General features: G+C 38.4%; 1 pseudogene; it reads right to left on the minus strand.

Moving 5' to 3' along the window:
- Positions 1-4,364: 4,364 nt before the first annotated feature.
- LOC129076052 (keratin, type I cytoskeletal 18-like) lies at positions 4,365-5,647 on the minus strand (annotated as a pseudogene).
- Between the last annotated feature and the right edge of the window lie 15,438 nt (positions 5,648-21,085).

The following is a 21,085-nucleotide window of genomic DNA, read 5'->3' on the forward strand; positions in this document are numbered from 1 at the left end:
AGAGGAGCCATCGGAGATACCTAGTGTAATACTGAAGGTCAAGTTAAACACCATTCCCTGGTTCTACTGGGAGCCTCCTAGTCACTACTCTCTGTATTCAGGGAAAGCAGGCCTTGTCTTTCCTTCATCCGATGTCCCTTTAATCACATTCATTGCTTTCCTCTGGGTCCTCCTCTTGGCACTTGTAAAATTTAAGATCTGGTTAGGGGTTTGGAAAGAAAACCACTTTAATAAAAATTAAGGGCCAGTTGTGTGCAAAGCCAAAGATGGAACTGCTGCCCAGCCAGTCTCTACCCAGGTGGAGCAGTGCTAACGAGGATGAAACGTTCAGACTGTCGCTCACCAACCCGAAAAAGGCAAGGCCAGAGGGAGTTCTGACCAAGCGCACGGCAGTGTCACCATTTTATTTTCTTAATGAGATTTAAGCTACGACGTTAAGTGGAAGAGAGCCAGATAGGAAATCATATAAACAGTACAATGTCAACCATATAAGACACATATTTCAGAGAATCCCTAAAAAGAAATAAATTATTCACATTGATTATTTATGAACTTGTAGATGGTGATGTTGTTTCTTAATTCCTTCTTCTAAGCTTCATCAGTCAGTATGTAGTCCTTTTAAAACAAATAACAAATAAAATTTTTCAAATAAAGGGAATGTTGTTTCCAATTTTTCACATCTCTATTTAAAACTATAGTAATAGTTATAACTTTCATTTGTGAAAAACTTTAATCCAGGATTATTTTTAAGAAGTCCTGCTAAACTGATTATTTTGCTTTTTTTGAAAAGAAAATGATTTTATGGATAATTTCTAAAAAGAGAATACTAAGCAATTTAAAGGATATTTTCTCTATACTGGTTTAATTTTAATTCATGCTTATATACAATACTAAAAGTATGCTTTGAGAATTTCAGGTCATGGGTATCAAATTCTTACTAGCTACTAAAATTCTTAGACTGGAAATATAAAATTATAAAACATTAAGTAATACAATGTAATTAATTAATAATCCTTTTTAAAAATATTGGATTAACCAAAAAATTTTCCAGACATTTCTGTATCACAAAGTGGAGACAGAAATATTGCTGTTTTAATACAATTCAATTTTTATCTTCATTCTAAGACCAATTCTGCTCAGGTCGACAAACCCTTCTGGGCACATCGCGGGCACGCCTGGCTCTGGGCTTGGCGCTGGGGAACTCCGAAAAGAAGGCGATAAGCCTGCTGCCCTCCAGGAGACAGAACAATGAAGACAGACAAATAAGATGATTTCAATCCAGTGTGGTAACTGCAAATAAAGCGAGCTGCAGGGGGCAGGGAAGCCCAGATAAGGGGCTTAAAGGAAGAGCTACTCTAGTTAAAAACTCAAAACCAAAACCAAAAATCTACTGCTGGTGAGCCAGCCAACTCTTTGGCGACTAGAACTCTTTGTTTTTCAATTTTTATTGGGCTGATCAAGGTAGAAGCCACTGTGACCAGGTTTGCAGTAGTAAGTGACATCTTAACAGCTCGGCGGCCCACACCCCACTCCCCCTGCCACCTTCTCAAAAGTGGGGACAGCCAGGTACATCAAGAAATGGGAGCTAGGACTCCCTGAAGCCAGCTGCCTCCTTCAAGATAACATCTCTTATGCAGAGCCCTGCTCTGCTTGCTTGGGGGCACCACCTTCTTGAGAGTCACCAAGCAGTTGCAAGTTGCCTTTGGTAGTGGAATGGAGAAAGTAGAAAACAATCCTAAAGTGCTAGGTTTAATTTTGGAAAATGTGGGATGCTCTGAAAGGTAGGCTGCTTTGCTTCCGACCGAGGAGCTGTGGAAGGTGATAAGAGGCGCATGGGATGGAATGGAGCTGGTTGGGATTCAGGTGGGACCTACTGGTTCAGCCATAAGGCAGATGATAGTGGAGTTTGCTCTATATGTCTGGTACTTGTACTCTAACAATTGTTTAGACTCTTGACCATCTTCCTGTTTATCCTATACAGCTGTGTCAGGGGACAGATACCTTTTTCATTATTTTCTTAACACTGTTTAGGAACCGAGCTACAAATTTTTATAATAATGGAATAATGTTATACTTTTTAGTCCAGATATGTCATGCATTAGGGCTTGAATATGACTTGGTTTAGATTTCAGATATTTGATCATATTAGAATAGTTCATCATGTAGACCATTTTTAAAATAGTCTCCTGGAAAATTTTGATGAATTTTACCTGGATGTTATAACCAAATTTTAATCTTCCAAACAAAAATAAATCATTCTCTCTAAACCTGTAAATTCTTCAAAAACTTTAATCTTTTATAATTATATGAAGTTTGCCTTCTTCAACAGGTCTTCCATTATTGCTTGTAATTAGAGCCCTCTAGATATTTTAAAAGCTTCTTTGTCTGGTAAAATGGAAAGTCAGGATTCAAAACCTATTAAAACTCTGCCAGGCTGTCCAGCTGTCCCGGCCACTCTTTTAGCTAAAATCCTAAAATCTGCCTGAGATCTGAAGGAGACCTGGAACAACTGGGACTCAAAGTGCTGCGGAAATCAGCAGATTGGCCACACTTTACTCTGGTTTCATTCTGTCACCATTACTCTAAATTGTCTATTTCAGCCCAAGGCCAAAGTCTCTGTTGATTTGTCCACACACTCAAACCACAGGAATGACTTTTTCTGCCAAATCTCCATCCTGAGTTAATAAGTGAGAAATTTCAGGGCCCCCGGGGTAGTGTTCTCTATTTAGGAGTGAAAATGACTTTTTTTTATATCACCTCTGCCTTACCTTTTTTTTTTTCTTCCCTCATTTACCTCTCCTTGGAACAAAGATTAAGACCACCAGGCTTATAGTACTAGTTAATATATCAATTTAACACTGATAAAAAACTTAATTAGCAGAAGGGAACATGTATAGTAAAGATGAATGGAAAGAGTACCAGGCTTCGGAAGTGCTTGTGGCATAGCTGATATTTGTAAGACCATCTACAGTTTACTCAGCCATTTTACATGCCTTATTTAATCCTTGCACCAATACTGACAGGTGTTACATTCTCCTCTTTATAGGTGAGAGATAGAAATTGAGCAGCTAAATCTAGATAATGGCAGTTATTGCCCTAACAGACCCAGCTCCCTTGCTCTCAAGACAATTTATGTGGAGCCACAACTGTCTCATGTGCCGGGGCGCTGGTCTGGAGGAGGCAGATGCAGCCTTCACCAAAGGCAGGTCTGACTGAGTAGGCGGAGCATGGGATGTGGAAAGTGTGGTGCTGTTCCTGGTGCAGAAGGAACCAAGGGAATGAATAACCTGAATTCTCTCTCCTTGCCATCTGATCTTTTGCTGGTGCCTCTCATTGGCTAAACCCAAGCCAAAAGTCAGAGGGCACAGGAACCCAGAAAAAGCCATCTGTAGACGTCAGCGCCTCCCATGGCACAAGGCAAAGTAGAGGTGAGTGAAAAAGGGACCTGAGAGCAGTCAGGGAAAATGGAAGACTATCTCAGACAGAGGCAATTTTAAGGCTAACATCCCATTACCCTGCCCTTCCTGATGACTTCCTTTCCTGGTGGGGACTTCCAAGGGGCATGGAGGTCTTCAGGACTCTTCCCTCTTTTTTCTCTAATTAACTCCCTTTTCTTATCTTAATTGACGACCTGGAAGTTTCTAGGTGCTTTGGGGACTGGGACATGAAGATAAGAGGAGGGACTCCAAAAAACCAAAATTATCTTCAGGAGGGTGGGCCCCTTGTAGTACAGGCTTCCCCTGCCAGGTGAGTGTTCTAAGAACCCATCTGTACCAGTGAACCTGTTGGCCTTGTTGTAAGAGGCTGTGTTGGGCTTCAGTGAATTTTTTTTGAAGACTCAACACCTTTGCCCATTTCATGATTGGTGATTTACAAGCACACCTGCCCACTCTGTGCTGGGTGTTCAACAGTTTTTGACCCAAAATGGCATGCCCCCCATTCCCCACCCTCCCTATTCAACTGATCTCATCCCAAGCAACTTTTTTTTGTTTCCTGGGATGAAAAAAGTCCTCAAAGGAAAACCTTTTGCCTATGTGGAAGAGGTGAAACAAAAAAAGGCAGAAGCACTAAAGGGCATTAAAATCGAAGAGTTCAAAAACTGTTTTGTACAGTGGAAAAAACATCTTGATAGGTGTATTGCATCAAGTGGAGAGTACTTTGAAAGTGACTGAAGTTTAAAATGTAAGAATAAATATACAATTTTTTATAAATAAATTCCGTTTCTTTGGGTTCCCCTTTGTAGGTCCAAATTGCTTGCAGTACAGTAGGAGAAGTAGTACATTGCAATGATACTTTTTTTTCAATGATTCTGAACTTTTCATTAGCCTCCTGCCCCATCAAGGGATACCTCACTTCTGCTGCCTTTAATGCCTAAAAACATTGGTGTCACTGACCTCAGATACCACTTTGCTATCCACAGTCCTGTGGGTGGTGGTCTTTTGGATGGTTTGTAAGGGGGAGCTGTTGTCCAAGGAATCAACAAGATCAAAATTCTCCCCTTCTTCCATTAGGCGGTGGTAGATGGTAACCTCAGCCTCCACCTTGACCTTGATGTTCAGCAGAGTTTCATACTCCTGGGTCTGGCACTGCCCCTCCTCCCAGGTCTGGGCCAACCTGACTCCTAGTGCAGCAGGATCCCACTGAGTTGTTCCATCTGCATGGCATAGCGCGGCTCTGCCTCCCTCGGGCTGTTCTCCAAACTGGTCTTCTCCTCAAGTCCTGGTTGATCTCCAAGGACTGAACTGTACATCTCAGCTTTGTGAATGTCATCTCAGCAGCTGTTACCTCAGTGGTCTGCAAGGTGACCACGGTGATGCTCTCCTCCATCTGCTGGGACAAAAACTTATCTAGTTCCTCTAGGTTCTTCCAAGCCAGCTCATCATACTGGGCCCTGATGCCCAGTGTGATCTTGCTGAGGTGCTGAGATTTGGGGGCATCAACTCCACGGTCAACCCAGAGTTGGCAATCTGGTTTTGTAGGCCATTTGCTTCCTCCTTGTGGTTCTTCTTCATGAAGAACAGCTCCTCCTTGAGAACCTTGATCTCTGTCCCCGGCTGCAGCCAAATGATACTAGTGTCGTCAATAATCTTAGAGAGCCCAAAAATGTCATTCTCCATAGACTGGCACGTGTCCAGCTCTACTAATACTTGACTCTGATGTCATCAGCCACTAGAAGGGCATTATCAATCTGCAGAATGATGAGGACATTGTCCACAGAACTTGCAAAGATCTGAGCCCTTAGGACCTCAATGGTCTTGAAATAATGCCCCCAGTCTCTGACCTCGGGTCCCTTCTTCTCCAGGTGTTCCTGGATTTTGGTCTCTAGTCTCTGATTATCAGCCTCCAGGTTTCTTACCCTGTCCCAGTAGAAAGCCAGGTGGTCATTCAGGCATTGCATGGCCTCTTTCTTGCTTTGGAGTCCCTCTATGCCTGGCAGACACCCAGCCATCCCCACAACCAGCCCCCCAGATATCCAGCCACCTAGCACACTGATGGAGTGGGACACCAGAATCCAGGAGCCCAAGCCCTCTGTGCCTGCATAGACACTGTCCACTCTGCTGGCCAGCCATACCCGGTAGCTTGGCGACTCCATGGAGCCCAGGGTCTGGTAGTTTGTGGAGAAGGTAGAGTGGGCGGTGAAGCTCATGAGGATCAGGGTTTGAAGCTGCAGTCGCGATGATGTTGTTTATTGGCAATCAACATCCACTGCTGTTTCAAGTCCATCTTTTTATATAATAAAGCCTAGAAAGCCAAAAAATAAAAACAAAAGCAGTAACTGCATTACCAAATTCTATTGCTGCCAGGTTCTAGATGTAGTTTTGGTTCAGCCACTCCGATTATATACTTGAGGGAAATTAAGAAAGCAAAAGCAAACTAGAAGTCATAACATCTCTTGTTCTCTCTGCTCCAAACTGTGGTCACTGAGTTGTTGGTTGTGGATGTTCAGAGATGGGTCCAGGGCATCTGTTCTGCTGGTGCAGCCAAGATGCTGTGGTTCTGGGGCTGAGACAGTCACCAGATCATGGTGGCTTACTCACTGAAGTGGCCAGTTATGACAGTGGAGATATGATTCAAGAGCCAGTGGCTTTTTGATCGCACAGTAGGGAAAACAAACTTAGTGGCTTGGCTCTGCAGTACTGCTCAATCTAAAATTTGTTTCTTTAGTCTTCCCAACAACTTGGCAAGTCATTTAATAGCCTGCAAAAATTTCTTTCTGCTTAAACTAAATTCTGTCTTTGCAATTAAACTTTGACTACTATGGAAATAAACTTAAATATCTAAAATGCAGACTAGAATGGGGTAAGCACTGCTGGGGATATAAATTAGGTACTGTGCAAATCTCGGAGGAACTAGATATTGGGCCTATATTATGGGATATTTAGAGAAAAATCCTCTTCATGGAATCTGAGACCTCTTGACAGTGTCATGTAATGTTGTTTTCCTTTTCTAGGGAAGCAGATGGGATTAACAGACACTGTGACTACTGTCTGTTATATTTAAGTAAACACACAAATCTGTGCATCTATTTTCAGAGATAGGCTGCAACTCTTTAATGCAGAAAGAGAAATACAACATTTCCAAATTCCTTGGCAATAGCCCCTTTTAATTTTAGCAATCATACTTACTTGCCTTTTAAGTGTCTATAAAAAATTAAAGAAGAATGTGCGTATTGGTATCCTCTATAATGTTAAAAAAAATCAATGTCTTCTGTGGGGAAATAGTAAAAGGGATAAGGGCATTTCATTGCCTACTTCTGTTCCTGTTATCTATTTATGCATTACAAATTACCCCCTAACTTATTGATTTATTTATTTTTCTTTTTTAAATGTTTTTTTTTTTACATTACCTTTAGTCCCCTTACATCCCCCGCCCCTCAGCATTCACCACACTGTTGTCCATGTCCATGAGTCCTTTTTCCTTTTTGCTCAGTCCCGCCACCCTCTAACCTCCCCACCACTAGCTGTCATCTGTCCTCTATCTATGAGTCTGTCTCTGTTTTGCTTATTAGTTCACTTTGTTCGTTAGATTCCACAAATGAGTGAAGTCGTATGGTACTTGTCTTTCCTGGATTGGCTTATTTCACTTAGCCTAATGTTTTCCAGGTCCATCCATACTGTTGCAAAGGGTAAAATTTTCTTCATTTTTATGGCTATGGTGAGTAGTATTCCATTGTGTAAACGTCCCATAGTTGTTTTATCCACTCATCTACTGATGGACACTTGGGTTGCTTCCATATCTTGGTGACTGTAAATAACACTGCAATGAACATAGGGGTGCTTACGTTCTTTTGAATGAGTGTGCTGGGTTCCTTTGGATATATTCCCAGAAGTGGGATTGCTGTGTCAAAAGGCCGACCCATTTTTAATTTTTTGTGGTATCTCCATACTGCTTTCCACAGCAGCTGCACCAGTCTGCATCCTCACCAACAGTGAAAAAGAATTCCCCTTTTTCCACATCCTCATCTGCACTTGTTGTTTGTTAATTTATAGATGATAGCCATTCTGACAGGTATGAGATGGAATCTTGTTGTGGTTTTAATTTGCATTTCTCTGATGATTAGTGACATTGAGCATCTTTTCATATGTCTATTGGCCATTTGTATGTCCTCTTGGGAGAAGTGTCTATTAAGGTCCTTTGTCAATCTTTTAATTGGGCAGTTTGTGTTTTGGGGGTTGAGTTTTGTATGTACTTTGTAAATTTTTGATATTAACCCCTTATCAAATGTATCGGTGAATATGTTTTCCCATTCTGTGGGTTGTCTTTATATTTTGTTGATTTCCTGTGATGCACAAAATCTTTTTAGTTTGAAGTAGTATCATTTATTTATTTTTTCTTTTGTTCCCCTTGCCTGGGGAGATAGATCTGATGAAAAAAAAAATTACTATGAACAATGTCCAAGATTTTACTGCTTATGTTTTCTAGGATTTTTACAGTTTTGGGTCTAATATCTAAGTCTTGGCTCCATTTTGAATTTATTCTTGTGTGTGGTGTAAAAAGATGGTCTAGTTTCATTTTTATGCATGTATCCGTCCAATTTTCCCAACACCATTCATTGAATAAACTATCTTTAGCCCATTATATTTGCTTGCTTTCTCTGTCAAATAGTAATTAACTATAAGGGTGTGGGGTTTTCCCTGGGCTCTCTATTCTGTTCCATTGATCTATGTGTCTGTTTTTATTCAAGGACTGGACTGTTTTGATTACTATGGTCTTATAGTACAGTTTGATACTACATAACATGATTCCTCCAACTTTGTTCTTCTTTCTCAGGATCGCTATTGCTAGGTGGGGCCCCTTGTGGTTCCACATACATTTTTGAAATGTTTGTTCTAGTCCTGTGAAATACGTCATTGGAATCTTGATAAGAATTGCATTGAATCTATAGTTTGCATTATAGATTTTAATGAAGTTAATTCTTCCTCTCCATGAACATAATATGTGCTTCCACTTATTTGTATCTTCTTCAGTTTCTTTCTTCAGTGTCTTATAATTTTCTGAGTACAGGTCTTTTACATCCTTGGTTAGGTTTATTCCTAGGTATTTTATTCTTTTTGAAGCAATTGAGAATGGGATTGTTTTCTTGATTTCCCTTTCTGTTAGTTCATCATTGGCATATAAAAATGCAATGGATTTCTGGATATTAATTTTGTGTCCTGCTACTTTGCTAAGTTCATTTATCAGTTCTAGTAGTTTTCTCAGTAAAATCTTTAGCATTCTTTATGTACAGGATCATGTCATCTGCCCATAAAGACAGTTTTACTACTTCCTTTCCAATTTAGATGCCCTTTATTTCTTCTTCTTGTCGAATTGCTGTGGCTAGGACTTCTAGAATTATGTAACATAAGAGAGGTGAAAGCAGACCTCCCTATCTTCTTCCCAGTCTTAAGGGAAATGTTTGTAGTTTTTGCCCTTTGATGATGCTAGCAGTGGATTTGCCATATATGGTCTTTATTATGTTGATGTATGATCCCTCTATTCCCACTTTGCTGAGAGTTTTTGTCATAAATGCATGATAGATTTTATCAAGTGCTTTCTCTGCATTTATTGATATGATCATGTGGTTTTTATCCCTTATTTTGTTTATGTGGTGAATCACATTTATTGATTTGTGAACGTTGTGCCAACCTTGCATTCCTGGAATAAATTCCACTTGATCGTGGCTTATGATTTTTTGATGCATTGCTGCATTTGGTTTGCTAATGTTTTGTTAAGGATATTAGCATCTATGTTCATCAGAGATATCAACCTATAATTTTCTTTCTTTGTAGTGTCTTTATCTGATTTTGGAAATAGGATAATGTTGGCCTCATAAAATGAGTTTGGGAGACTTCTCTTCTCTTGTATTTTATGAAACAGTTTGAGAAGTAGAAGTGTTAGTTTTTTTGGAATGTTTGGTAAAATTCCTCTGTGAGGCCATCCAGTCCAGGGTTTTTATTTCTTAGGAGTTTTTGGATTACTGCTTCAATTTCACTGGGTGTAATCTGTCTGTTCAGATTGTCTGATTCTTCCTGATTTAGTTTTGGAAGACTGTATGTTTCTAAGAATTTATCCATTGTGTCCAAGTTGTCCAATTTGTTGGCATATAGTTGTTCATAATATTTTCTTACAATCCTTTTTATTTTTTATTTTTTGATGTCAGTTGTTATTTCTCCTCTTTTATTTCTGATTTTCTTTACTTGGGTCTTTTCTCTTTTTTTCTTGATGAGTCTGGTTAAAGGTTTGTCAATCTTACTTATCTTTTCAAAGTCCTTAGATTCATTGATCTTTTGTATCATTTTCTAGACTCTATTTCATTTATTTCTGCTATGATCTTTATTATTTGCTTCCATCTACTTACTTTGAGCTATGTTTGTTGTTCTTTTTCAAGTTCCTTTAAGTGTAAAGTTAGATTGTTTATTTGAGCATTTTCTTATTTCTTCAGATTGGCCTGTAATGCTATGAATTTCACTAAGATTGTTTTCCTTGTGTCCCACAGATTTTAGACTGTTGTGTCATCATTATCATTTGTTTCAAGGTATCTTTTTATTTCTTCCTTGATCTCATTGGTGACCCATTCATTGTTTAACATGTTATTTAACTTCCATGTTTTTGCATGTTTTTCAGTGTTCTTGTGATTGATTTCTAGTTTCATAGCACTGTGGTCAGAGAATATGCTTGATATGATTTTAGTCTTCTTAAATTTATTGAGACTTATTTTGTGTCCTAACATGTGGTCTATCCTAGAAAACATTCCATGTGCACTGAAAATTATGTATATTCTGCTGCTTTGGAGTGAAATGCTCTGAAGATATCAGTTAAATCCATTTGAGCATGTGTATTGTTTAAGGCCACTGTCTCCTTGTTGATTTTCTCTCTGAAAGAGCTATCCATTGAAGTCAATGGTGTGTTAAAATTTCCAACTATCACTGTATTTCTGTCGATCTCTCCCTTTATTTCCATTAAGATTTGTTTCACATATTTAGGTGCTCCTATGTTGGTTGTGTAAGTGTTTACTAGGGTTATATCCTCTTATTGGATTTTTCCTTTTATCATTATGTAATATCCTTCTTTTTCTTTTACTATAGCCTGGTTTTTAAAGTCTACTTTGTCAGATATAAGTACTGCTCTCCTTGCTTTTTTTAATTTTCCATTTGCATGAAAGATCTTTTTCTATCCCTTTACTTTTAGTCTGTGTGTATCTTTTGATCTGAGATGGGTCTCTTGGAGGCAGCATATATATGGGGCTTGTTTTCTTATCCATTCTGCTAACCTCTGTCTTTTGGTCAGAGCATTTAAGCCATTTATATTTAATGTGATTATTAATAGATATGTATGTAGTGCCATTTCATTGTTAGACTGTTTTCCTCTGTTTGTTTTTCTTTCTCTTTTTTCTTCTTAAAGAAAGCCCTTTAAGGTTTGTGCGGTATTAGTTTTTCACTAACAAACTCTTTTAGCTTTTTCTTGTCTGGGAAGCTCTATGTTTCTCCTTAGATTTTAAATGATAACCTTGCTGGATAAAGTAGCCTTGGTTATAGTTCCTTTCTTTTCATCACCTTGAATATTTCATGCCACTCCCTTCTGGCCTGAAATGTTTCTAAGTAATCAGGTACCAGTCTAATTGGTGGTCTCTTGCAGGTAACTACCTGCTTTTCTCTTGTGGCTTTTAGGATTCTCTCCTTATCTTTAAGCCTTGTCATTTTAATTATGATATGTCTCAGTGTAGGCCTCTTTGGATCCAACTTGTTTGGGACTCTCTGAGCTTCCTGGACTTGTGTGTCTTTCTCCTTTACCAGATTAGAGAAGTTTTCAGTCATTATTTCTTCAAAGAGATTCTTTATCCCTTGCTCTCTCTCTTTTCTTTCTGGTATTCCCATGATGCAAATGTTGTTCTGCTTCAAGTTGTCCAAAATGCTTCTTAAGCTCTCCTCATTTTTAAAAAATTCTTTTTTCTTTTTGCTGCTCTGCCTGGGTGTTTTTTTACTACCTTGTTTTCCAAATCACTGATGAGATCCTCTGCTTACTCTAATCTACTGTTTATTCCTCCCAGTGCATCATCTATCTTAGATTTTGCATTTCTTATTTCTGACTGATCCCTTTTTATGGTTTCTACATCTTTTTTTTCATGCCATTGAGTATCTTTATAACCATTTCTCTAAAATCTCTATCTGATAAATTGCTTGCCTCCATTTCATCTAGCTCTTCTATTGCAGAATTATCTTTTTCTTTTGTTTGGGGCCTGTTTCTTTGTCTTCTCATTTTGGCTGAGTCTTTCCATTTTTTGCCTTAGTTGTGAAACTAATCAGTTTGTTAAACTGATCAGTTGTTGAACTAATCAAGCTGTAATCAGCAGCTGGGCTTAAGCTCCACAGGGTGGGGCAAAGTAACTCCTGAGGTCAGGGCTATTGCTTCCCCTCAGGCTGATGCCACTTGGAGGGGAGTGCTCTGCCTGGGAAAGATGGCTTCTGCAGCATGAGGAAGACTCAGCTAAAGGATCCTGGAGGCTCTTTCTTTAGTTCTCTCCCCAGAGCCACCAATCCCATACTCTCCTCCAGCTTCTCTAGTCCACTCTGCCATTGCTCTGCTGGAGCCCAGGTTAAGTATCTGCAAACGAAATGTTGTGTGTTAACCTTTTAAGAGGCTCTTTGTGTCTCCAGCCATATCTTTCTGGCAGACAGAAAAATCTGCTGTTTTTCTCAACTGTATGTTACCTGGGTTCCTTTCTGGCTCTGGTGCTTAGGCTGGGGAGCCCAGCTTGGGGTTAAGACCCCTACTTCTCAGGGGAACTTCCAGCTGCTGAATTATTCCTCCATATCATTAGTTGCTGCCTGTAGGAGCCCAGCCAGCCCTATCATGCCTCCCCTACACTCCTTAATCATGTTGTGCTGACACTGTTTCTTATGTCTGTCCGTGGTTATAAGGCTTCTCTCCAGCCAGTGTTCCGTTGGTTATTCAGGGTGCCTTCACTACAATTTGGTTGTAATTCCAGATTGGTCCTGGGAGGAGGTTAGTGTAGCTTCCACTTATCCTCTGCCACCTTCAATCTCCCAAACTTAGTGATTTAAAATAATAATACCTTTATTACATATTATTATTATATTGGTCATAAATTTGGGTTGGTCTCAAGTGATTTTTTTTCCTTTCCAAAAGACATTGATAGAGGTCAGTGGTAATAGTCAGCTGGTGGAATGATTGATGTAGAGAGTCCAAAATGGCACTAGTAGGGATGGCTGGAAGTCTGGTCTGTCTACTGAATCATCTATACTTGGCCTCTGCAACCATGTGGCCTCAGAGTAGTCATAATTTTTACATTATGGCTTAGGGCTGCAAGAGTAGTCTTCTAATGAACAACAAATAAGCTGCAAGATCTTTTATGATCTAGCCTTAGAAGTCACATAGCAATATTTCTGCCTTACTCTCTTCATCAAAGTAGTCACAGGCACACCCAATTTCAAGGAATGGGAGTCTAGAAGCCACTCCTAGTTGGAGTGTCAATCCATTTGCAGCAATGATTTGGAACCATCACAATCCCTTTACATCCCTCCCCTTTACCTGTGTCTCTAAGAAAAGCCCTTATTGCTGAGAGAGACATGGCCAGAATGGTTTAAATACGGGAATAATCTCACCTTCAAGTCAAGAAGTAGAAGCAATACAGGTATGGGTGCTCCTAGCATTCATTGTGTTTAATAGGGAATTAAGGATGAAATTTTTTGTCTAACTTCTTGATGTCTTGCAATTTCTATTGTTTTGAGAGAGAGGGAAACTTCATTTTGGTTGTCCTTGGGACAACATGTTTTCAAAACAGAAATTTGGACACACAGAAGTATGGATCTAGTGATGAGTTGACAGTATGTTCCTAAGACCAAAACCCAGGCTGTATAACTGGGACATCAATTCAGGGAAGATCAAGCACCAACATCCATTTGATTCTGTATCACCAGAGTAAGGTCATCTTCATATTCTCCTGGGTAACTATGGTTTGGTCTCAGGACCTAGCCAGGCTAAGCCTGGTTCTGGGTGCTTTGCTTCTTGGTCAGAAAAAGAGGAATTTTTCAGCAACATCAATGAATATATGTTTGTTGAGTAAATACCTTGTGCTGGGCATTGTTGGGCCCAGGACAGATGTACGATTGAAATACTGTCTTTAACTTGAAGGAACTCAAGTTTAATAGGGAAGGCAGATGACTAAACAAATAAATCACAGTACTGTGTGGTAAAATAGAATAATTTAATTAAATGCTAAGTGTTATAGGAGCACAGAGGAGGGAACAATCAGTTTGAAAAAAAGATTTTATTTATTTATTTTTAGAGAGAGAGGAAGGGAGGGAGAAAGAGAGGGAAAGAAATACCAACATGTGGTTGCCTCTCGCGTGCCCTTTGGTTCACAGGCCGGCACTCATTCCACTGAGCCACATGAGCTAGGGCCAGGAACAATAAGCTTTAGAGCTTTTCTTAAGAGGTGAACTTTGAGCTAAGTTTTTTCAGGTTGAGAAAGTAGAAAGAGACTCTTAGTTAAAAAAAAAGATCATACGAACAGAATGGGCTATGTTATATTATACATTATATACAGGAAATAGTGGGTAGTCCTATGAGATTGGAGTGTAGATTTTAGGGAGGATGAAGTAGGATATAAAACTAGATAGATGAGTTGGACTGGGTTGTCAAGATCTTTGTATTCCAGGCCAAGGAGTTTGGAGTTTTACCCATAAAAAAACAAGGAAGAAAATATGGGAAGACATGTATGTTAGCTATTTTTAATCAGGGAAGCCCAATTTTTCCCTGCAACTTAGAGCTTTGTCATCTTTAATATTTTGTAAACCTCTATGGGAGCCAGACTCCAAATGAAAATTTTTGACTTTCTCTTTAGGTTTCTTTATCTTTAGGTTTCTGACCTTGTATTTTTCAAACAGTTTAAAATTTTATGTTGTTGCCATGTTCTATCCATTAAAGACAAGATTACATGCCAAAAGTAATCTGAAAGCCAAATAATATATAGTTTAACCAATTTCTCTGTCATATCCTTTGCTACCAAGTAAAGAACAGATCAACAAACAGAAAAAATTCTTTTTGTTCCATGCAAAAGAATTAAATGGTCAGCTTCATAAGTATTGATGGATATTTTCTACATGTGGTACAAACTGTCTCCCATAGGTAAATTATTTAAATCACCTCCTGAAACCACAATATGTATTTGTGAGCCAGCCATGGGAGGTATGGGTGGCAGGGGATGTGAGGTACTCCATATGTATGGCATCTGGGTCAGGAATTTCTCCCAAATGATGATAGAGATGTCGCCATCATAATAGTCGCTGCCTGTGAACTGCCACCAAATCACTGCATGTGATATGTGCTGTATGAGGCAATTCCAGATCTGTTTTTAGGTTGGCCAACCCTTAAAATATGCAGCATCTTTCATTTTTTTCCAGCTCACTCAGCATGGATGGCCTAGATTTGTTCTCTGCTAGCTTCTTAGAAGTCTGACTTCCAGTCAGTAGCATTAAGTTTATCTTGAGTTTACATCTTCCCAATATTGACATAAATCATCATATATTTGAAATTCTTAAGTGGTTCAACCACATGGGCACCAAGATGCCCAGTGTGAGAGAACATTAAATTTCCTTCCCCCGCCTGCTTTAAGTGAACCTATAATGCAAACATAAACAATGGATGCTATTTTAATGAATACTGTTTCTCTTTCTAGCTGGGGCTATATCCAATCGCCTTGCACAGATATTCTTTTTCTGGGGAAGCTGTACCTGCTTCACCTCTTTTAAAGGACCCCAGATGTTGCTGGGAAGAAATGGGCAAAGTGGTACAAGGGCCAAAGAGATTCGAAGGAGAGGGATACAGACACCAAGCCCCTTCCTTAGTATTAATAGAACATCTCTGGTGGGTTAAACTGATCTTTGTTCAGTGCCACAAAGCAGGAGGGCAGGTAAACTCCTCCCCCTCAAAAATACTCACCACTGGAAAGGGCAGTTTGAGCTAGTTGTTCAGTTTCTCTTGAAGTCTGAATTGTCACGAGAGGTGTTTTAACCTGTGACTGAAGGTAGAGACTCTCCTTTCCCAACCAACTCTGTCACTGTTGGTGATTTTGGGAAGTGACATGTAAGCTGAAAGAGCTATGTAACTAAAGAGCTATAAAATGGGAGTCAGACAGACATACTTACTCATTATGTATTGATCTTCTGCCCACGTTAAAGAAACTGTTATCTATATCTCTACCATCAAAGCAGAGGCTCCGGGCAAGGGGCTGCGTATGTGTGTGCATGTGTTCATGCATGTGTGTGAAAATTTATTCATTTGCACTTGTAAAAACATCTTTATTACATATGTAATTAAACACTTCTCTCCATGCATTACAGGATGTCCATCACGTTGGGCCACCTCTTTTTGCAGAAACCTTGGTAAGAGCCACAGGGAATGTGCAACTCCAGTGCACCAAGCAGATTTTCTGTGAGGCAACAGGACAGCTGTTAGATTGAATAGCCTCCTGGGAATTTTGGCTTATCAGGGAACAACTCTATAAAGATAAAAATAATTCTTGTGCAGGTGAAGCTTTGAATTATTAATTTTATAGTAAAAGGACACAACTTTACTTTGCACTCAGATGGTAACAGCAAGGTGCATTGTTTATAAGACAAAACTAACATACTCTAAATGCTGTTGGAACAGCCACATTAAAAAAATTAAAATGGATTATTATCTTACACCTTACTCCCAAATTAATTTAAAATAGATTAAAAACTCAAATGTAAGACCTGAACCCATGAAACTCCTAGAAGAAAACATAGGTGATAAGCTCCCTGACATTGGCCTTGGTGATGATATTTTTGGATCTAACTCAAAATGCAAAGGCAACAAAATCAAAATTAAGCAAGTGGGACTACATCAAACTAAAAAGCTTTTCTGCACAACAAAAAGAAGGCATGAGCCAAATGAAAAGGCAACCAAATAAATGGGAGGAAATATTTGCAAATAGTATATCTGATGAAGAGTTAACATTAAAAATATATAAGGAGTTCATACAACTTAACACCAAAAAAATAATCATCTGACTAAAAAACAGGCAGATGATCTTAACGTACATTTTCTCAAAAAGACATACGAATGTCCAACAGGTATACAGAAAGATGCTCAACATCAATAATCACCAGAGAAATGCAAATCAAAATCACAAGGAGATATCATCTCACACCTGTTAGAATAACTATTGTCAAAAACCAAGAAATAACAAATATTGGTGAGGATGCAGAGGAAAGGGAACTCTTGTGCACTGTAGGTGGGAATATAAATTGGTGCAGCCATTATGGAAAACAGTATGGAGCTTTTTCAAAAAATTAAAAATAAGACTACCATATGACCCAGATATTCCACTCTGGATATTTATCTGAAGAAAATAAAAACACAAATTTGATGCTGGACAATTAAAGGCTAAAGGAGCCATCACCACCAAACCAGTATTATGAGAAATGTTAAAGGGACTTTAAGAAAAAAAAGAAAAAAATATTTGAAAATGGCAATAACTGCATACCTGTCAATAATGACTTTATGTATAAATGGATTGAATGTTTCAATCAAAAGTCATAGGGTGACTGAATGGAGAAGAAAACAAGACACAAAAATACGCTGCCTACAAGAGATCCACTCCAGATCGAAAGATACACAAATTGAAAGTAAAGGGATGAAAAAAGATATTTCATGCAAATGGAAATTAAAAAATAGCTGGGGTAGCAATACTTAGACAAAATAAACTTTAAAACAAAGGCTATAACAAGAGACAAAGAAGGATACAGGAATTCCACTTCTGGATATTTATCCAAAGCAACCCAAAACACTAACTTGAAAAGACATGCACCCATATGTTCAATGCAGAATTATTTACAATAGCCAGGCTGTGAAGGCAACCTAACTGTTCATTGAAAGTCAAATGGATAAAGAAGCTATGGTGCATATATGCAATGGAATATTACTCAGCCATGAAAAAGAATGAAATCTTGCCATTTGTGAGAGCATGGATGGACCTGGAAGGTATTATGGTGGATGAAATAAGTCAGACAGAGAAAGACAAGTACCATGATTTCATTTATACATGGTATCTAAAAAACTAAAAATAAATGAACAAACAAAACAGAAACAAACTCATAGACTATTTTGATGATTGCCAGTGGGGAGGAGGTTGGGGAGATGGGTGGAAAAGGGGAAGGGATTAAGACATGCAAATTGCCAGTTATAAAAACAGTCATGAGGATGTAACACACAGCATAGGAAATAATTGTGAATAAAATTGTAATAACTATGTATGGTGTCAGATGGGTACTAGACTTATTGGGGGAATCATTTAGGAAGTTATATAAATGCCTAATCACTATGTTGTACACCTGAAACTAGTATAATATTGGATTTCAACTGTAATTGAAAAATAAAATATTATTTTAAAATAAGAAAGCAGTAATTTGAAAAGATGTATGCACCCTTGTGTTCATTGCAGCATTACTTACAATAGCCAAGGTATGAAAGCAACCAAAGTGTCCACTGATGGATGATTGGATAGAGAAGCTACAATGGAATATTATTCAGTCATCCAAAAGAAGGAAATCTTGCCATTTGTGACAAGATGGATAGGCCCTGAAGGCATTTGTTAAATGAAATAAATCAGGCAGAGAAAGACAAATACCATTTTATCTCACTTATATGTGGAATTTTTAAAAAGCAAAACAGAAACTTAACTCATAGATGCAGAAAACGGATGGATGGTTGCCAGTGGTGGGGGGTGAGGGAGGGCAAAATGCATGAAGGTGTCAAAAGGTACAAATTTTCAGTTATAAAATAAAGAAGCCATGGGGATGTAATGTACAGTATGGTGACTATAAGTTAATAACATGCTACTGCATATTTAAAAGTTGTTAGGAGAGTAAATCTTAAAGTCCTCATCAAAAGAAAAATTTTTGTAACTATGTATGGTGACAAATGTTAACTAGACTTATTGTGGTGGTCTTTTAACAATACATGCAGATATCATCAAATCATCATGTTGTACACCTGAAACTACTATATTATATGTCAATTATACATCATTTCAAAAAGTAACCTACTGAAACATAAGCCATGAAAAACATCGTAGGATTCAAACGATGGAAATGAGATCACTGGAGCAAAGACTATGAAACTCCATGTCCATGACGGTGAGGGGACTTCAGCAGGGGGTGTGAATGGAGTATTTCTAAGATGTTAAATTGTTCAAATTCAGGTAGTTGTACTGAAGGTACTGTTCTCTAAGGGATATATATTTTCATCTATTACCCTTCCTCTCTTAGACTAATCAGTGGATTTTCCCCATTGGTGGGCCAAGCGGAGTGAAACAGCTTTCAATGGTAATTAGCGTAAAGAATTAGTGCTGGGGTGATTACCTCATATACAGTCATCAAGTTCATGGAGATCAAAAGGGCTAAATAGATCTCAAACATTTATTAAAGTGCTCCACCCAAATGAGATGCTCAAATTTACTTATTTCTTCCTTCATGTCGGTGAAAGGATATTTAATAGTAGTTGTACTAAACCCTAGCTAGCATTTATTCAGCACTTATTACATGACAAGCACTATGCTAAGGACTTTTCATTGGCTAACTCATTTAGTTCTATGTTAGACTCTATTTTGTAGATTTAAAAAGTGAAGCTCTTAATGAAAAATTGCTGCCAATTTTTTTTTTAAAGTGGAACAATGACAAAACATCCACAAGTCCTCTGAGTATAGAAAGGTTTTTACTTATGCAACAGGACGTTAAAATGGAACTATTTCAAACTCATTTTTGGCTAAGGCTTCAAGACACTAGTTTCCAAATGCTCTTCCATTTTGAAGCGAGACTCCAGACTATCTATGCAAGACTTGCAAAGGAGCAAGCTGCCCTAGAATTGTTACAGGGTTTTCACCTGTTCTTCTGGGAAGCCTCATGGAGAACCTGAAGGAGGCACAATATCATTAGACCTAACATGGGAAGGTTCATGAGTCAGCCTTAGAGTTTCCTAGCTGAAAAAACAAACAAGTTTGGCACGGTCTGAACCACTGTTCTGAAAAGTTTAAGACTGTGAATGGTAAGCTAGTTAGCAGTCTCCTTTTAACAGAGGTAAGCACCTGGTTGGTGCCGGAGAATGGAGCGCCGACTCTGGAAGGAGAAGAGGATTCCAGAAGGTTTTCTCTGCCTTTGATTTATCTTTGCACTCCAATGGCCTGTAAATTAATTATATCGAACATCAGTTGGGTTGGATGCCTCCAACAGCCAGACCGTGTTCTCTCCATCCTCATGTCCATGTTTGTGATTCAGCCACTTTGTGGTGGGGTGGACCAGTAGAACCTGTTCTTTCCTCCAGCACCCACAGAACTATGATGATGAGGGTTGTCAACAAAAGAACAATTTTCGATCAGGGTCAGGTATTTGGAAAATGATACCAAGAGCAAAAGAAACAAACTAGAGCTGTTTGTTTTCATTTATTTTTCAAGCTAAAGATCTGTGAAAGATTTGTGAAAAGTATTTACTCTATTTAATATTCTCCCTGGCTCCATCTCATACCTTGAAAGTTTAAGTAATGTTTGGCTGCCACAGAGCAATTTAGAAGCAATTTGCTTCCTACCCTGCCCAGTTTCCCAGATGTTGGGAGAGTAGAATGTTGGCCGAAGAGAAGATTGGGCAATATTTTATATTTTAATTTGTTATTAAAGAGCTGATACATTGTTTGACAGTTTCTACAAGTGAGTTCTATTCTCTGAAGTTTTCTTCCAACTGCCTTAAATGGTACCACAAGATTTCAATCATTTTGTGCTTTTTAGGACTGTTCCCCATATCATATTTCATACCTTCCTTGGTATGCATATCATTGGCCCAGTGACATATAGACTAAGCCCATATTCCTAAGTCAAATTTTGGAGACAGATCTGCTTTTAGATTTAGTTTAAGTTGTTTTTTTTTTGTTGTTTTTTTTTTAGTGTGTTTACACTTGGCACCAAAACCACAAAAAATTTACATGAGCTGCTTTTAGCCCTGAATTGCCAGGGAAAGAAGCCAAACATAGGTTTCCTGTTGAGGTCCTTGAGCAATATTAGTTTCTGCCAAATGTACATTTTGAGGATTAATATTTTATTTAAAAAACCCATCAGCTAAAGAACCTTTGGGTGTGTTTTAAAACAATTCTAAATGTAACAAAGTTATAAATGAAGTTGTCAGTTACCACAATTCATCAGTTCTTGATCCAATAAATATGGAGCACCTATTATCTGCTAGAATGATTATGCTTATTGAAGAAAAATTTAACTTTAAGATAAATTTGAGTTTACTGTTGCCTCCGAAACAATAAATATTACAGAGGCATAAACAAACACTAGGTTTCAAGATAATCACCTCTTTATATTTTTAATCTAATAGTTTTCAAGGCGATTGGTTCTGTTAAAAAAGCTTTTAAAGAATTTTTATTTTTTAAATTTTTAAAAAAGATTTTATTTATTTATTTTTAGAGAGGGGAAGGGAGGGAGAAAGAGAGGAAAAAAACATCAATGTGTGGCTGCCTCTCACACTGGGGACCTGGCTCACAACCCAGGCATGTGCTCTGACTGGGA

This window comes from Pteronotus mesoamericanus, unplaced genomic scaffold (assembly GCF_021234165.1).
Source record: "Pteronotus mesoamericanus isolate MK-2021 breed Mesoamerican mustached bat unplaced genomic scaffold, CSHL_Meso_final contig_56, whole genome shotgun sequence".
Taxonomy (NCBI): domain Eukaryota; kingdom Metazoa; phylum Chordata; class Mammalia; order Chiroptera; family Mormoopidae; genus Pteronotus; species Pteronotus mesoamericanus.